The sequence below is a fragment of the Lithobates pipiens genome, unplaced genomic scaffold (genome assembly GCF_037356315.1).
Source record: "Lithobates pipiens isolate NorthernLeopardFrog02 unplaced genomic scaffold, aLitPip1_a1.2 Scaffold_19, whole genome shotgun sequence".
Taxonomy (NCBI): Eukaryota; Metazoa; Chordata; class Amphibia; order Anura; family Ranidae; genus Lithobates; species Lithobates pipiens.
This window is the reverse complement of record NW_027507764.1, coordinates 370,898,687-370,914,814: the sequence shown is the minus strand read 5'-3', so window position 1 is coordinate 370,914,814 and position 16,128 is coordinate 370,898,687. Positions and strand designations below refer to the sequence as shown.

Genomic DNA, 16,128 nt, shown 5'->3' with positions numbered 1-16,128 from the left:
CCATTTTTCTATTTTATAATTTAATGGGCTATTTTTTTTTAGCTTATTTTTGGCTGCCAATAAATGATAATTGTCATGGTTGCTTGCACTCTAAACTGATCTGTCAAGCCATCAAATAGCATAACTGATCACATGTGCAGCACCATGGCATTGAAATCATTGCACTGAAGTGGACATCTCCATATCCATCTAAATTACGGGAGTGGTGAGCCCATGTCAATTTGACCCTTCTTAACCACTTCAATACCGGACACTTTCACTCCCTTCCTGCCCAGGCCAATTGTCAGATTTCAGCGCTGTCAATCTTTGAATGACAATTACTCAGTCACGCAACACGCTACCCAAATTAAATGTTTATCATTTTTTTGAGACAGATCAAGCTTTCTTTTGGTAGGTGTGATTAAAATATCTCTCTCTCTCTCTTCATATATATATATATTCATCTATCTATCTATCTATCTATCTATCTATCTATCTATCTATCTATCTATCTATCTATCTATCTATCTAATCTATCTAATCTATCTAATCTATCTATCTATCTATCTATCTATCTATCTATATCTATCTATCTATATCTATCTATCTATATCTATCTATCTATATCTATCTATCTATATCTATCTATCTATCTACATCTACATCTACATCTATATCTACATCTACATTTTTTTGAGACAGATCAAGCTTTCTTTTGGTAGGTGTGATTAAAATATCTCTCTCTCTCTCTTCATATATATATATATATTCATATATCTATCTATCTATCTATCTATCTATCTATCAATCTATCTTATCTATCTTATCTATCTTATCTATCTATCTATCTATATATATCTATCTATCTCTATCTATCTCTATCTATATCTATCTATATATCTATCTATCTATCTATCTATATCTATCTATCTATCTATATATCTATCTATATCTATCTATCTATCTATCTATCCATCTACATCTACATCTACATCTACATCTACATCTACATCTATATCTATATCTACATCTATAGATCTACAATTTTTGTTTTCTTTCTGTTAAAATTATTGTTACATTTGCAATTCTGTTATATTATTGCAAATAAATAATCTTTCTTTATGAATTTAGGCCAAAATTTATTCTGCTGTATTTTTTTAAATAACGAAAATAAGTGTATATTATTTAGTCTGTAGGAAAGTTATAGAGTCTACAAACTATGGTATATACATCTGTAAATCAATCAATTTTGAGGTACTGACTGCCTATCTCATTTCTTGAGGCCAGAACAGTACAAATACCCCCCCAAACAGCCCCTTTTTGTAAAGTAGACAATCTGAGATATTTAGCAAGAGGCATGGGGGATTTTTCCAAGTTGCATTCTATTGTTACAGTTTTTTGGAAAATGAAAAAATTAAATATAATCAGTTTTTTTTTCACAATTTAATTTCATACTATCACCAGAGCAGTACAGCGTCATCATATGACTGGCGTGGTGGTGATCAGGGACACTGAAAGTAACCAGAGCAGTACAGTTTTACCATAGTGACACTGAACTGCTCTTGGGAGGTAATCATGATTTCTGTTTTTTATACTATGACAGTAGTCATCACTGTTATACGATAACATAGTTTTTATAAATGCCATCCATTCATTTAGTGTGTGCTATTACAGTATGAAAGATTGGCCACAGCTATTGCATAGTAGATTTAGATGTGCGTTCCCTTTCCTTCGAAGCCTGAAAACCGGTCCATGTTTGGATCATGCTTCAAAGGTTACTGACAGGCGGTGAGGAAGCAATGCAACGCCTCCTCACTGCCTGTTTTACCCGTAGTTTTGCTGACAAATGTGCCCGAAGCTGGTGCATCACACATTATTGTTTTCTATTGGCTTAAATGTCTAGCGTTTGGCGGGTGGCAACCCCACCGATTGCTACATGTCGGGTAAACTGTGCTGCAGATTTGCAAACATTGCATCCGCGGCATGTAAACACCCAGATCTGCTGCCTGTTGCAGATTGCGCATTTTTTGCCGCCAAAATAAAGGAAAAGCAAAGCCTCCAGATGGCTGCCCCATCTATATATGCAGAATAATTCTAATATAGAAACACCAAAGGGATCACGGACAACCACATTCATTGTATGGAACATTCACAGGCCTTGAAATGACAGTCCTTGTACTGGCAAAGTCCCTAGCTAGGACAGCCCCTGGTGGTCCCAGGGTGGGGGCAGTCATTTCAATACCTGTGGACGTTCCATACAATAAACATAGATGTCAGTGATCCCTCTGATGTGCAGCGGATTCCTTTTTTCCACACACTAGTTTGAGAGTGTGGAGGGCTTGGTTTGCCCTCAGTACCCTAAGATTGAGCGGCGATGAAGAGAATCAACTTAGGCAGCGGCGGCCCGCCCAATCTCTATGCTCCTGGCCCCTAATCTCCATGCAGGGCGCCCAACGCATAGCGTTCTACGGGTTTTTATTTTTTGTGAAGCACATGATTAGAGTCGAAGGCTCTAAATGGCTTCACAAAGTATGTGCTTGAAGCGCAGAGCACTGCGCCCACCCACTTGTGGCAATAGTGAATCAACATTTGCTATTGTCTTCCTGCTTCTCCTCCCGGCCAATCGGAACAAGAAGCGGGTCCTACCGGATTGGCCGGGAGGAGAAGCATCCACTTCCCGCCCGGCCTATAGCCGCCCGGGACCTGGATGGGGTAAGTGCAGGGCTGACAGGCGAGCTGGGTTGGCGAGTGGGCTTGCGAGTGGGGCGGGTGAGTGGGGCTGGCGAGCTGGGATGGCAGCGTGGGATTTGTTTGACACCCCCTTCTAAAAATGGAGCACCAAGCGCCACTGGACTAAGACCTTATGCACATTGGGCATTTTTAACACTGCTGTTAGGGGCATCTAGGTTTTTTTCTCTCTCTCTAATCACCCCTCAATGTTAACCTTTGTGCCCATGTGCACATAAGCGTTTAACAGCAAGTTAGCATCCAGGGGTAGTACCATTTTGGCAGAAAAACCGCCCGATGCGTGTAAATGTGTCTGAACGCATCTAAATGGGTCTTAACTTTAGGCGAATCAATAAATTATTATTCTGCCCAATTAAATGAATTAACGCTCAAGTCAAGCTCTTGACGCGTCTAGACATGTTTACCTGTATTTACAATCGTCATGCATTTTCACTGCCAAGAGTCCTCTGGCAAAAGAAAAGGCATCTAGGAGAGATGCTCAAGCACCCTGTGTGCATGAGGCCTGTGTGCATCAATACATAGAAGCAAGCTTTTTTAACCACTTCAGTACCAAGCACTTTCCCCCCTTCCTGCCCAAGCCAATTTTCAGCTTCCAACGCTGTCACTTTTTAAATGACAATTGCCGCTACACTACGCTAAACAACAAGATTGTTATCATTTTATTCCAACAAATAGAGCTTTCTTTTGGTGGTATTCGATCACCTCAGCGGTTTTTATTTGTTGCTAAACAAATAAAAAAAGACCAAACATGTTGAGAAAAAAAAACCCTTTTCCTTGTTTCTGTTATAAAATGTTGTAAATAAGTCAATTTTTTCCTTCACCGATGGGCACTGATGAGGCTGCACTGATGAGCACTGATAAGGCGGCACCGATGAGGTGGCACCGATGATGGGCACTGATAGGCGGTACTGATAAGTGCCACTGATATGTAGCACTGTAGGGCATTATTAGGCGGCACTGATGGGCACTGAAAGGCTGCACTGATGGGTACTTATGGGTGGCACTGATAGGCGGCACTGATAGGTGGCACTGATAGGCATCACTGTGATGGCACTGGCAGGCGTTGCTGAAGGGCACTGATTGGCATCTGCCTGGCATTGATTGGCATATCCCTGGTGGTCCAAGGTGGCATACCTGATGACCGTCTTTTGTGGGCATCCCTGGTGGTCCTGGCAGCATCCCTGGTGGTCCTGGTGGGCAACTGGGTGATAAATAATCAACGTAGACCCCCCTATCAGGGGAGCCGCCGATCAGCTTTCCTCTACTCATGTCTATCAGATGTGAGTGAGGAAAACCCGATAAATGGCTCTTCCTGTTTACAATGTGATCAGCCGTGACTGGACACAGGTGATCACGTGGTAAAGAGCCTCCGTCAGAGGCTCTATACCGAGATCGTTGTTGCGGTGTATCAGACTGACACACCACCAAAATTGCAAAAAGGAGTTTAACAAGACTCGTGGCCACTCATTAAAATTAGAATAAATGATGTTTAACATTAAACTACGTAGAGGGTTCTTTGCTGTAAGAGCGGCAAGAATGTGGAATTCCCTTCCACAGGCGGTGGTCTCAGCGAAGGGCATTGATGGTTTCAAGAAACGATTAGATAAGCACCTGAAGGACTGCAACATACAGAAATATACAATATAATACTGACATATAATCACACACATAGGTTGGACTTATGTCTTTTTTCAATCTCACCTACTATGTAACTATGTAACCAGCGTTCGCCCCGCTGCGCACCCTCTAGGGCACGCAATGGCGGCTTATCCTACTGGACATCATATTATGCCCAGTCAGGATAACTGAACCATCGCCCTGCTGTCATTTTGCTATAGGCCGGGTGGGAAGTGGTTAAAAAATAATAATGCACATGAGTTACACCAATCAAAAAAAATGCTAAAAGATTTTAAAAAGACAATAATTCACTTTCAGCTTAAATTATTATAAGTAGAAATTATGCAGACACATTTCCTGTGGGTAATATCATATGTATCCTTACACACTACTGACCTAAGGTCATAGTTTTCCCGTAGTCTCACCAAATTACTATATGACGAATACAAGTTCACAACCCCCGTTGTCAACCCCCCATGAGTGTTCTGGGAAAACAAGTTTATTTTTAACTATGGGGAAGCTAATTATTAACGCCGAAGCTCATTTTCGAAATGCCCACTTTCTGTTTTGCACATTCCATAGCCTAATTATCAGATCTGGCGCCTCATAGTGATACTTTTTGTTCCTAGGTATGACATTTGTCAGGATACAGAAAACATCAGGACATAATAGACCGATTGTGCATCAGTTGTAAAATTGCCTATAGTGTTTACCAAATGAGTGATGTTTAAACACACATCTCCTTCAACATTTTGGCTTTTTTAATCCATGTGATTTTGCGATTCGTTTTGGATAGCATTACGCTGTAATAAAAAAAATTGTATGTATATATTGTCTATGCTGAAGGCCGTGAGGGACCTGGCCTCCAGACTAGAGAGGCATAGGACACTACTTATCTGTTTTCTCTATAGATAAATCCTCTACAAATTAGATACTTTTAGGTCATATTGCTTATTTTTACAATTATATCAAATCTACCCCATTGCTTTTACGGTAGTTTTCAGTTACAGACTTAAAGTAGAGCTAAAATCAAAACTTTTTTCATTTTGGATAGAATACCTTTACTTCCTGACCCATAGCCAAAACAGGAAGTGAGAGGAAATCCCTGAAAATTAAGGGAATGCCTTGGGCATCCCCCAGGTCAGCACAACTAGTGTCCCCATTGTAAGATTTCCCCTCCATTACTTTTCTGGGGACAACCTAACATTTAGTATTTTCTTCAATGATAATAGCAAACAAGGCAAGTATAGAGTGTGAATTTCCCCCCCCATGGGGCACAGGCAGCCTTAATAACCTGACAGCTGTTGTAAACCCTCTCCACTCTATCCAAACCAAAAAAAATAAGTTTTGCCTTTAGTTATACTTTAAATATTCATGAAAGTGTACCTGTATATAAAAAATAAACATTTATTTTGTAGGGCTGTTACTGATTAACATTTTTGTGTTCGATTAATCAATTTTTTTAAAATCGATTAATTGACTAATTTCGATTGATTATAACACACATACAGATCCAACTACTTTTAGCTGATCTCCTTGCATTGCAACTCTGCATTAGTCAGTGGTGAATGTGGTATACACTATATACAATCACCCGACACTAGTTAGTTTCCACAATTCATGACTTAACTTCACAGTTCACACAAATACGCTTTAAATTCAAACTGTAGCACTGACGTAAGTAATTTTTTTTTCCACAGTAGCGTGACAATCCCTCCACCTCTAACTAATCACTCTCACCTTATGGCATGGACCCCTGTGCAAACAGGTGGTTATGCAATCGGTTATCAAAAGGGTTAAAATGGACCATAAACTTCTCTCACATCGCCTTAGATCTCAGCCATGTCATAGGTAGAAAGAAAAGATCCAAGTGCTCACCGCTTAAGTATAAGATTTAATGTTTGTGTTCAGACACAAACTACTCGCATAAAGATGATAAAAACACAACATGTAAAGCCGACAATCGTGTTAGTTCTGTAGGGCAGCAGCGGGTGACGTCTCGCGTAGCTCCTCTCCTGTATGCGTTGCGTTCAATCAGAACTTCGACGTCACCGGACTCCTCCCCCCTTCCCTTCGTTAGCAGACGGAGGCACTTGGGGAATGGGGGGGGGTTCCAGTGAGGTTGATGTCCGTGACGTCACTGGATCTCCGACGGAACTCCCTGAAGACCCGGAAGCTGGCAGAGAGGGGAGTACCGGTCAAAAGAATTTTGATCGATCAAAAGAATGAATCGATTGATCGAGGAATTAATCATTAATTTCCACAGCCCTATTATTTTGTAATTATCGATTTTGCATCCATTATGTCTTTATGGACATTTATTTATATATATATATATATATATATATATATATATATATAAAAATGTCCATAAAGACATAATGTATGCAAAATTGATAATTACAAAAATTTTAATTAAAGATTAATTCCTTGATTAAAAAAAAAAATATATATATATTATCTTTTTTATTGAGTTTCAGATTAGAAATTTACAAGAAAAATAAAATAAAGAAAAACAAAGAGTAGATCAATTTTAGCAGAGGCCCTAGAGAATAAAATGGCGATTGTTGCAATATTTTATGTCACACGGTATTTGCACAGTGCTCTTTCAAATGCAACTATTTGGGGAAAAAGACACTTTCAAGAAAAAAACAACAACTAAACAGTAAAGTTAGCCCAAATTTTTTGTATAATGTTAAAGAAGATGTTACATAGAGTAAATAGATACCCAACATGTCATGAGTCAAATTGCGCACACTCGTGAAATGGTGACAAACTATGGTATCTAAAAATCTCCATAGGTGATGCTTTAAAAAAAAAAAATTAACGGTTACCAGGTTAGAGTTGCTGAGGAGGTCTTTTGCTAGAATTATTGCTCTCACTCTGACATCGGCACATGCAAATACAGGGGATATCTCCTAAACCATTCAGGTTTAGGAGATATCCAGGGTAGCTACAGTTAAGTCTTATTGAGCCGGTCCGTTAGCTTGGGGAAGGTATAGGGGGAGGAGCATGGCAGTGCATGATGTACACGATATAGGGAAAAACAACTGTAGTCCTTGCATGCAAGGGTGACTCCATAGGACGCTGAAAAATAAAGGAGCCACCCTGAAACTGGAAACCTAGCACAGGTCCACACTGCTGGGCTGCAGTTTGGCCACAGCATAATTGCACCCATGAGTTTTGTGCATTTAACCCGTGGCATGGTTTTAGCCATGGTCCCATAGACTTCTATTAGAAAAAGGGGGGTTTTGAGACTTTAAATGAGGCACAGTTTAGGCACCTCCATCCCGGTATCGAATAGACTTCTATTATGTAGTTTTTGCTGTGTTTTCTGACAGTGTACCAAAAGTCCTACATGCTACATCTTTGGTGCACTTTCAGAAAACGCTGCAAAAATGTGTGCCATAATAGAAGTATATTGGACCACGGGTAAACCACACGAAAACTGCAGATACACCTGCGCTTGCGGCCAAACCGCAGCTCAGCAGTGTGGATGGGCCCTAAATGTAATATAGGCAAGGAATAAGATATAAAGAAGCTATATACTAGGTGCTACTCATGCTACCTGGATGCATACGTGTATCATTTTTATATTTCTTGAGTTTATATAGCTTTGATATATTCTGGAGTGGTTTACAAAGAGCATAAAACCTTTTAGCCCTGTCCCTGAATATTCATAGTTTAAGATCACTGTCTTCATGTCTGCATTTTGATTATGGGAAGAAACGGAAGTACCTAGAGTAAACGGGAGCAAACAAAGGGAGAATAGAGCACTAACCACTAATCCAGCTCAACCCTGATCACTAAGCATCCATTTTGCCCATGTGAATTACACCAGCGTAGTAACCTGAAACTGTATGGTGCATATTGTGCGTAGTTTGGAGTCTTTTCACCCCATGTGGTGTGAACGGTGTTGGTTAATAATAAACTTTGCACACAAGGGATAGGATATGGCTAATAATAACGGTATTTTCCTTAGGGACCTCCAGCAGAGGTCCATATCTAATGACGCAAGCTAATATCCACGGTATTTACTGTAAGCAAGACTGCAGGTCTAAAAAAAAATAGCTAAAATTACCCGGCTCAAACTTCTAAATGCAGCAAGTCTTGTTTTTGAAACATCAGAACTATACTTTTTGATTACTTACACAGAAATTTATTTTTATTAAAAACTAGGCTTTTGATTTTAAACGATTGGGCAAAAACATTGTTTCCCATTTCCTTCACAATGTTTTCTTTATGTTGTCTCTACTTTTGCCTTTGATCTCTTCCTATACATTCTTGTTTCCTTTTTAGGTCTCCTTTATATTTTATATCAAAGAAATCTAGCCCTCTTAGTAGATGTGTAGCGGTGTAGTTGCCATTACCGTGTTTCCCCGAAAGTAAGACAGTGTCTTACTTTCTTTTTATCCCCAAAAGCCCCACTATGTCTTACTTTCGGGGTAAGTCTTATATTGGAAAAAAATCCCAGCATGCAGAGCTGCACTGCGCTACAGAAGAGGACTACAAGTCCCAGCAAGCAAGGCTGCACTGCATTACAGAGGACTACAAGTCCCAGCATGCAAGGCTGCACTGTACTACAGAGGAGGCCTACAAGTCCCAGCATGCAAGGCTGCACTATGGAGGACTACAAGTCCAAGCATACAAAGCTGCTATGCTCAGCAGAGGAGAACTGTAAGCCCACACAGCCCGGTATGTTGGGACTTGTAGTCCTCATCAGCTGCATCTTGCGGTTACATAATAAGAGCTGCAGAGAATCTCTTCACACCCCCCCTCCCCCTCCCCCTCCTTGGTCTCTCTCTGTATGACCAGCACTGACCTGTACCGGGAGGACACAGAGCCAGAGACACCTGTCGGCAGTGATCCGGGACCTGGCGCAATAATCCCCTTCTCTGTGGTTGCGTCGCGCCATTCTGATCAGTCTCGGGCAGCGGCTGTCACTCACAGCCGAGCAGAGTGAAGCCGCCTCCCCCTCCTTCTCCTTCATGGACAGCACTGTGTAGCCATACAAGAGGAGGGGGAGGCGGCTTCACTCTGCTCGGCTGTGAGTGACAGCCGCTGCCCGAGACTGATCAGAACGGCGCTGTCTCTTCAGTCGGAGGGGGAGGGCGCTGGCCTGGCACCCCCCCCCAGGGTGTGGCACCCGGTGCGGCCCGCACCCCCCGCCCCACTCTTAGTACGCCACTGGAGGCGGCAATACCCCCGTGTTTCCCCGAAAGTAAGACATATGTCTTACTTTCGGGGTACGGCTTATATTAGCCGACCCCTCTGAAACTCCCGATACGTCTTACAATCTGGGGTGTCTTACTATCGGGGAAACACGGTAGTAACAAACATCCACCAATTCACCCTGCTGCCAGTCTTTTGCTGGTTTTGTTTTTGTTTATTGGGGGGTACAACTTGGTTGGGGAAAAGGGTATATGGGATGCCCATTGGATAGTTTGTTTGCCATCATACTTTAAAGATTTCACAGAACTCCTCTCCTCCTGCACAAAACTCATCCTGTAGTAAAGTCACAGAAGGACCCACTCTGAATAAATCCTCAAGCTGGCTATGATTACTCGCTGCTACTAGGCCAGAGGCCTGCAGCACCTCTCCCTGGAGGCCTAGTAGTTTAAAAGCACATGTTGGCTGGTGGACTACTGTTCGCAGCCAGCACAGCAAATACTGTGCCCTCAGGCTACATCGATTTGACACATATCCCCACAGTCTCTCCTCTGATCCAGGACTCCCCATCATTGACTGTGTAATGATGAAGACTTTGCTGATGACCGTGTAAAAGCAAAGTTCCCTCACAGACTTCCTGCCACATCCAGCCCTCCACTGTGGTACATGCACTGACCTTTCTCTGCCCTGAGTTCTTGATGGAGAACTTAACCTGACCATATGTTCCAACAGCTTCACCTGCCCTTCTGTACCAGGAGTTCTTTACCAATGACCGTGTAATGGTAAAGACATTTCCACTGATCGTGTAATGGCAAAGTTTATTCACAGCTCTCCCTGGGCCTCCTCCTGCGATCGGCACACCCCCTCCAGATAGGGGTGCCCTCCTGCTGCTGTCTAGTATTCCATTCTCCACTTCACTCAGCCGACAACTCTCCCCCAGTGGCATGTTACCTCAGCTTATATAGGAGGCCCGCCCCCTACCAATTCCAGTTGGGGATTGGTCAGGGCTCCCACGTGAGCTGCCGGCTACTCCAGTTCTAGGCCCAGCTCCTCTTCCAGAACATTCTCCCTGGAAGCAGAGGAGGCACCTCAGAACTGGAGCATAGGTGGTGACACCCACTGCTACACTAACCATTCCCAGCCCCAGATAAAAACAGACAGGCCTAGCTTGCAGCATAGGCCTGCCTAAATTTACCTGTTCTGATAGTCTTACTAGCAAAAATCTATTACTAACACCTACCTACTGGTACAGGGTGCTACATTTGCAAGAGACATTACTTAAGCACCGGGATTTCAGCTTGGGTTTTATTAAGGAAATTGATTAGGAAACCATAGGATTGCAGTTGGCTTCAATTGAATCACCTGAAAATTGTGTGACATGAGCGTTTTACAAGCGTTTTCTGGCCAAACACCAGCTCTCCACCCCCAATACCCCCCCCCTTGTGCTTTCTATTGGCTAAAATAAAAACACCTGAAGCTTGAATGCACATGTAAAACACTTGTAATCCACTTCTAAGGGTCCTTTCACACGGGGCGGATCAGTTCTGATCCGCCCCGTGGATGTATGTTTGCTCAGCGGGGATCACTCCGCCGATCCCCGCTGAGCAGGGAGATGACAGCTCCGTCTCTGCACACTGCGCAGGGACGGACCTGTCACAGCGCCGCTCTCCCCTATGGGAGATCGGATGACGACGGACCGCAGTGCCCGTCGTCATCCGATCCGATCCGCAGACGGATGGAAAAATAGCTTTTTCCTCCGTTACACTTTTTCGGATCGGAGCGGGTCTGATGTCAGCGGACATGTCACCGCTGACATCCGACGTTCCATAGAGCTCTATGGAGCACCCGTTCAGGTCCGCCTGAAAAACTGACAGGCGGGCCTGAACGGGACATCAGTGTGAAAGAGGCCTAACGCTCATGTATGCTTGAAAACTCTCAAATAAAAACACCTGGAAATCAAACGCTCAGGTGTGAATGTAGCCTGTTGATCCTTTATTAGTGGCAGGGAGGGAGGCAATTGGGGGCAGGAATGAAAACATTTTTTTTATGAAAGTGATCAAATATAGAATATTAGGAAGCATGCTTGTAATAAAGTGCTATAGTGAGCAAAAGGACCTTTTAGAAATGATTTACCATGTATACTGTCTATTTCATATATTCTGTTAGTAGGCTGCCTGGTGTTCTTTCTCTTGGTCTGCATCACTCTTTATATGCAAAGCATTTGGAACAGAATAATTCCCATTTTATTTATAAGGTTCTTGCACATGGACCAGCTGAACCCGCTGTAACTACTGGCATGCCCAGGCAGCTCAGGTGCAGCGTACAGGCAGTCATACTTACTGTTTCATGAGTATAAAATATGCACAGCTATGTGCATGGAAAACTATGTAAAAATACATTATGATGTGATTCTTAGATTTTTCCTTACCGTATTTCTGCTGTCCTCAAATAAAGCAAATTCACATAAGATTTGTGATTATGATGTGACAATAGATCTACTGTGAAGCAGAATAATCTTGGCTCTATAAGCCAATTTAAATTGTAATGCTATTGGCGAATATTTAAAATATAATATAGTTAATATATAGCCATGAGTGTATATGTGACATGTTTTGCTTTAAATGCTCGGGTCACTTTTTAAGCCTAATGACCAATTAACTATGGAGACCAGAGTTTTCAAATTAGCTTCACATGGACACATTAATACACCAAAGCACACACAAGGAGCAATGCATTAATTATGGTATAGTGCACCTGACCGCATGTTATACCAACCTTATATGTGTTATCTTACAACTTTGAGTCCCTGCTGAATTCCCTTATTATCACGGTAACCTTCTGTACCACCATTCATTTTAACCCTTGTGGGGCTACTCTGATGCCATATCTACTACATCTGACAGCAAATAAATAATTGCAAACGTTTTTCTTAGATGGATGAAACCTAACTCCAAGGTAAAGTTCAGACCAGTGATTGTCAATGTGGCCTCCTGATATCACCAATGGGTTGTGTATATGTTCTTTATATATAATGGACTATCAGGGACTGGAGATATACTAGAGGAAATTATGAAGATAGATTATGAGCATGCTGTAGGCTTGGTTGAAGATCAGAAACTGCAGAAGACAGTACGAAACTGCATTCTACCAGTCAATGTGACTGTAGGACTCTTCATTTTGCTGATCTGTCTTTATGCGAAATTCATCTGTTTTTTTTCTTGCCATGTTATTGTTCAAATTGCTTACTGTATATCTGCCCTTTTGGCTACACTGTTCTCATTTACATGTCTTATGTAACTGCTTTTTCTTCCACTGCTATGCCTAGCCTTCCTGTTATGTATTTTGCTGTGCACTCTTGCCTTTTTTTACATATCATTCCCGCCCGACACACTGTAAACTCTACCTGCATACAACACCGTAGACTCTACATACAACATATAGAATGTCATTAGAATTTTTTCATTGACCCTTGGCCCACAGATCTCCCTCCTTCAGAATTGCTGCCGGCCTACCAACTTCCTATTGCAAATCTTCCCCTTACTGGCCAGTGGTTATATTAAGGAATTGCCCTTCAGCTCGAAGCTAGATTAGCAAACCCCAATTGCTAGGAGGGTGCTGTCCATTTCTAAAATGGGAATGCCTATCCATACCTCTCGACTTAACTGAGAAAGAATGACACCTTTCAGCACAAGGTATATAGATAAAGAAAAAACCTCCGCCATGACCCCAGTTATGTATACCCTGAAGAATTAGCATGCAAAAAAATTATTAGTTAATTCTGTAAGTGCTTTTTTGCACCTCTATGCCTTCACTGGTCTTTCAGAATAACAGATGCAATCATTTAGATTTTAGATAAAGTTTAGTGTATTATACTTTTGTCTGTTAAATAGTAGTACATTTTTCTAGAACTCTGTACATTAGACATCAAAAGAGGAACCTTTAAAGTAGAACGAGGAATTTAGTATCTAAAGAGGGACAATCCATCCAAAAGAGGGACAATTCAGAGCTATGTTTACCTGGCCTTCACATTCTACTTTAATGCAACTGAGGTATCTAAAGAAGGTCAGGTTTTTTTTTTTCTAGGGATACTTTTTTTTCAGGCAGGATCAGACCACATCAAACAGGGGTATACCATGAAAGTCAAAAACGTGATCAACATATAACAAAATCTAGACAGAATTGTGTTGAAATAAAAAATAAATAAGTCCAAGATACAATAAAGAAGGGGCTTAGAAAACTTGAATAAATGTAATAATAGACATTCTGCGGGGTAAAGCTGTACTATATACAGGAATTATAAAAACAGCATAGATAAAACATATCTCTTCCAATAAATAGGCTCAATAATTTTTTTCCACTGAGAATGAGAGTTTTTAGATTTACAGTATCTCACAAAAGTGAGTACACCCCTCACACTTTTGTGAATATTTTGTTATATCTTTTCATGTGACAAAACTGAAGAAATTACACTTTGTTACAATGTAAAGTAGTGAGTGTAAAACTTGTATAACAGTGTAAATTTGCTGTCCCCTCGAAATATCTCAACACACAGGCACTAATGTCTAAACTATTAGGCCGCGTACACACGCGGGGACTGTTCGCTCAACTTTGTCCGCTGAACAGTGTTTCAGCGGACAGTCCGCTCGTGTGTGGGCTTCAGCGGACAGTTTCAGCGGACAGTCTGACGAACAAAGTTTTTCGGAAATTCCGAAAAACTGTCCGCTGAAACTTGGTTTGAGCGGACAGTCCGCCCGTGTGTAGGCTTGTTCGTCAAACTAAGTCTCGCGCATGCTCAGAAAGAATTTACACGCCGAAGGTTGCATTGCAGTGTATAGGACGTCGTTTTCTAGTCCCGTCGTACGTGCCGTTCACGTCATCGCGCACGGTTTCAGCGGACTGTTCGTTCGTCGTGTGTGGGCAAGTCCGTCCATGCTAATTTTGAGCGGACTGTCCGCTGAAACTGTTTGACGAACAAAGTTGAGCGAACAGTCCCCGCGTGTGTACGCGGCCTAAATGTCTAAATTTGGACCAATGTCAAAATTGGGCCCAAAGTGTCAATATTTTGTGCGGCCACCATTATTTTCCAGCACTGCCTTAACCCTCTTGGGTGTGGAGTTCACCAGAGCTTCACAGGTTGCCACTGCAGCTCCCTTCCACTCCTCCATGACGACATCACGGAGCTCGTGGATGTTAGAGAAGTTGCACTCCTCCACCTTCCGTTTTGAGGCTGCCCCACAGATGCTCAATAGGATTTAGGTCGGGAGACATGCTTGGCCAGTCCATCACATTTACCCTCAGCTTCATTAACAAGGCAGTGATCGTCTTGGAAGTGTGTTTGGGGTCGTTACCATGTTGGAATACTGCCCTGTGACCAAGTCTCTGAAGGGAGGGGATCATGCTCTGCTTCAGTATGTCACAGTACATGTTGGCATTCATGGTTCCTGCAATGAACTGTAGCTCCCCAGTGCTGGCAGCACTCATGTAGCCCCAGACCATGACACTCCCACCACCATGTTTGACTGTAGGCAAAGACACACTTGTCTTTGTACTCCTCACCTGGTTGCCACCACACACGCTTGACACCATCTGAACCAAATAAGTTTATCATGGTCTCATCAGACCACAGGACATGGTTCCAGTAATCCATGTCCTTAGTCTGCTTGTCTTCAGCAAACTGTTTGTGGCTTTCTTGGGCATTATCTTTAGAAGAGGCTTCCTTCTGGGACAACAGCCATGCAGACCAATTTGATGCATGTCTATTTCCCAAAGACAACCTCTGGATATGACGCTGAGCATGCGTGCGCACTCAACTTCTTTGGTGGACCATGGTGTGGCCTGTTCTGAGTGGAACCTGTCCTGTTAAACGACTGTAGGGTCTTGGCCACCATGCTGCAGCTCAGTTTCAGAGTCTTGGCAATCTTCTTATAGCCTAGGCCATCTTTATGTGGAGAAATAATTATTTTTTTCAGATCCTTAGAGAGTTTTTTGCCATGAGGTTCCATGTTGAACTTCCAGTGACCAGTATGAGAGAGTGAGAGCGATAACACCAAATTTAACACACCTGCTCCCCATTCACATCTGAGACCTTGTAACACTAACGAGTCACATGACACCGGGGAGGGAAAATGGCTAATTGGGCCCAGTTTGGATATTTTCACTTAGGGGTGTACTCACTTTAGTTGCCAGCGGTTTAGACATTAATGGCTGTGTGTTGAGTTATTTTGAGGGGACAGAAAACTGATACTGTTATACAAGCTGTACACTCACTACTTTACATTGTAGCAAAGTGTAATTTCTTCAGTGTTGTCACATGAAAAGAAGAAAATATTCACAAAAATGTGAGGGGGGAAACATATGCATCCATCACGTTTAGCCCTGGTTCACATTGGTGCAGTTTGACATGTGATTTGACATGTCAAATCGGCGGCAATTGCTGGCAACGGCTCCATCCTAATCGGTGTGACGCTGCATTTGCGGCACCGCACCGATTTCAAAAAGTCGTTTCGGTACTACTTTTTGCAATTTTCGGGGTGCAATTTCCATTGTCATCTGTGCAGAAACTGATGTCTGTGAAATCGCAGCCGAAATCGGGACTGACATACGGGAATAAAATCG

The 16,128-nt window shown here is 42.3% G+C and overlaps 1 protein-coding gene across 5 annotated transcripts in view; it reads left to right on the top strand.

Annotated features, from left to right (window-relative positions):
* DCDC2 (doublecortin domain containing 2) overlaps positions 1-16,128 on the top strand; it is a 298,898-nt gene that overhangs the window by 82,327 nt on the left and 200,443 nt on the right. The gene's annotated exons all lie outside the window — the stretch shown is intronic.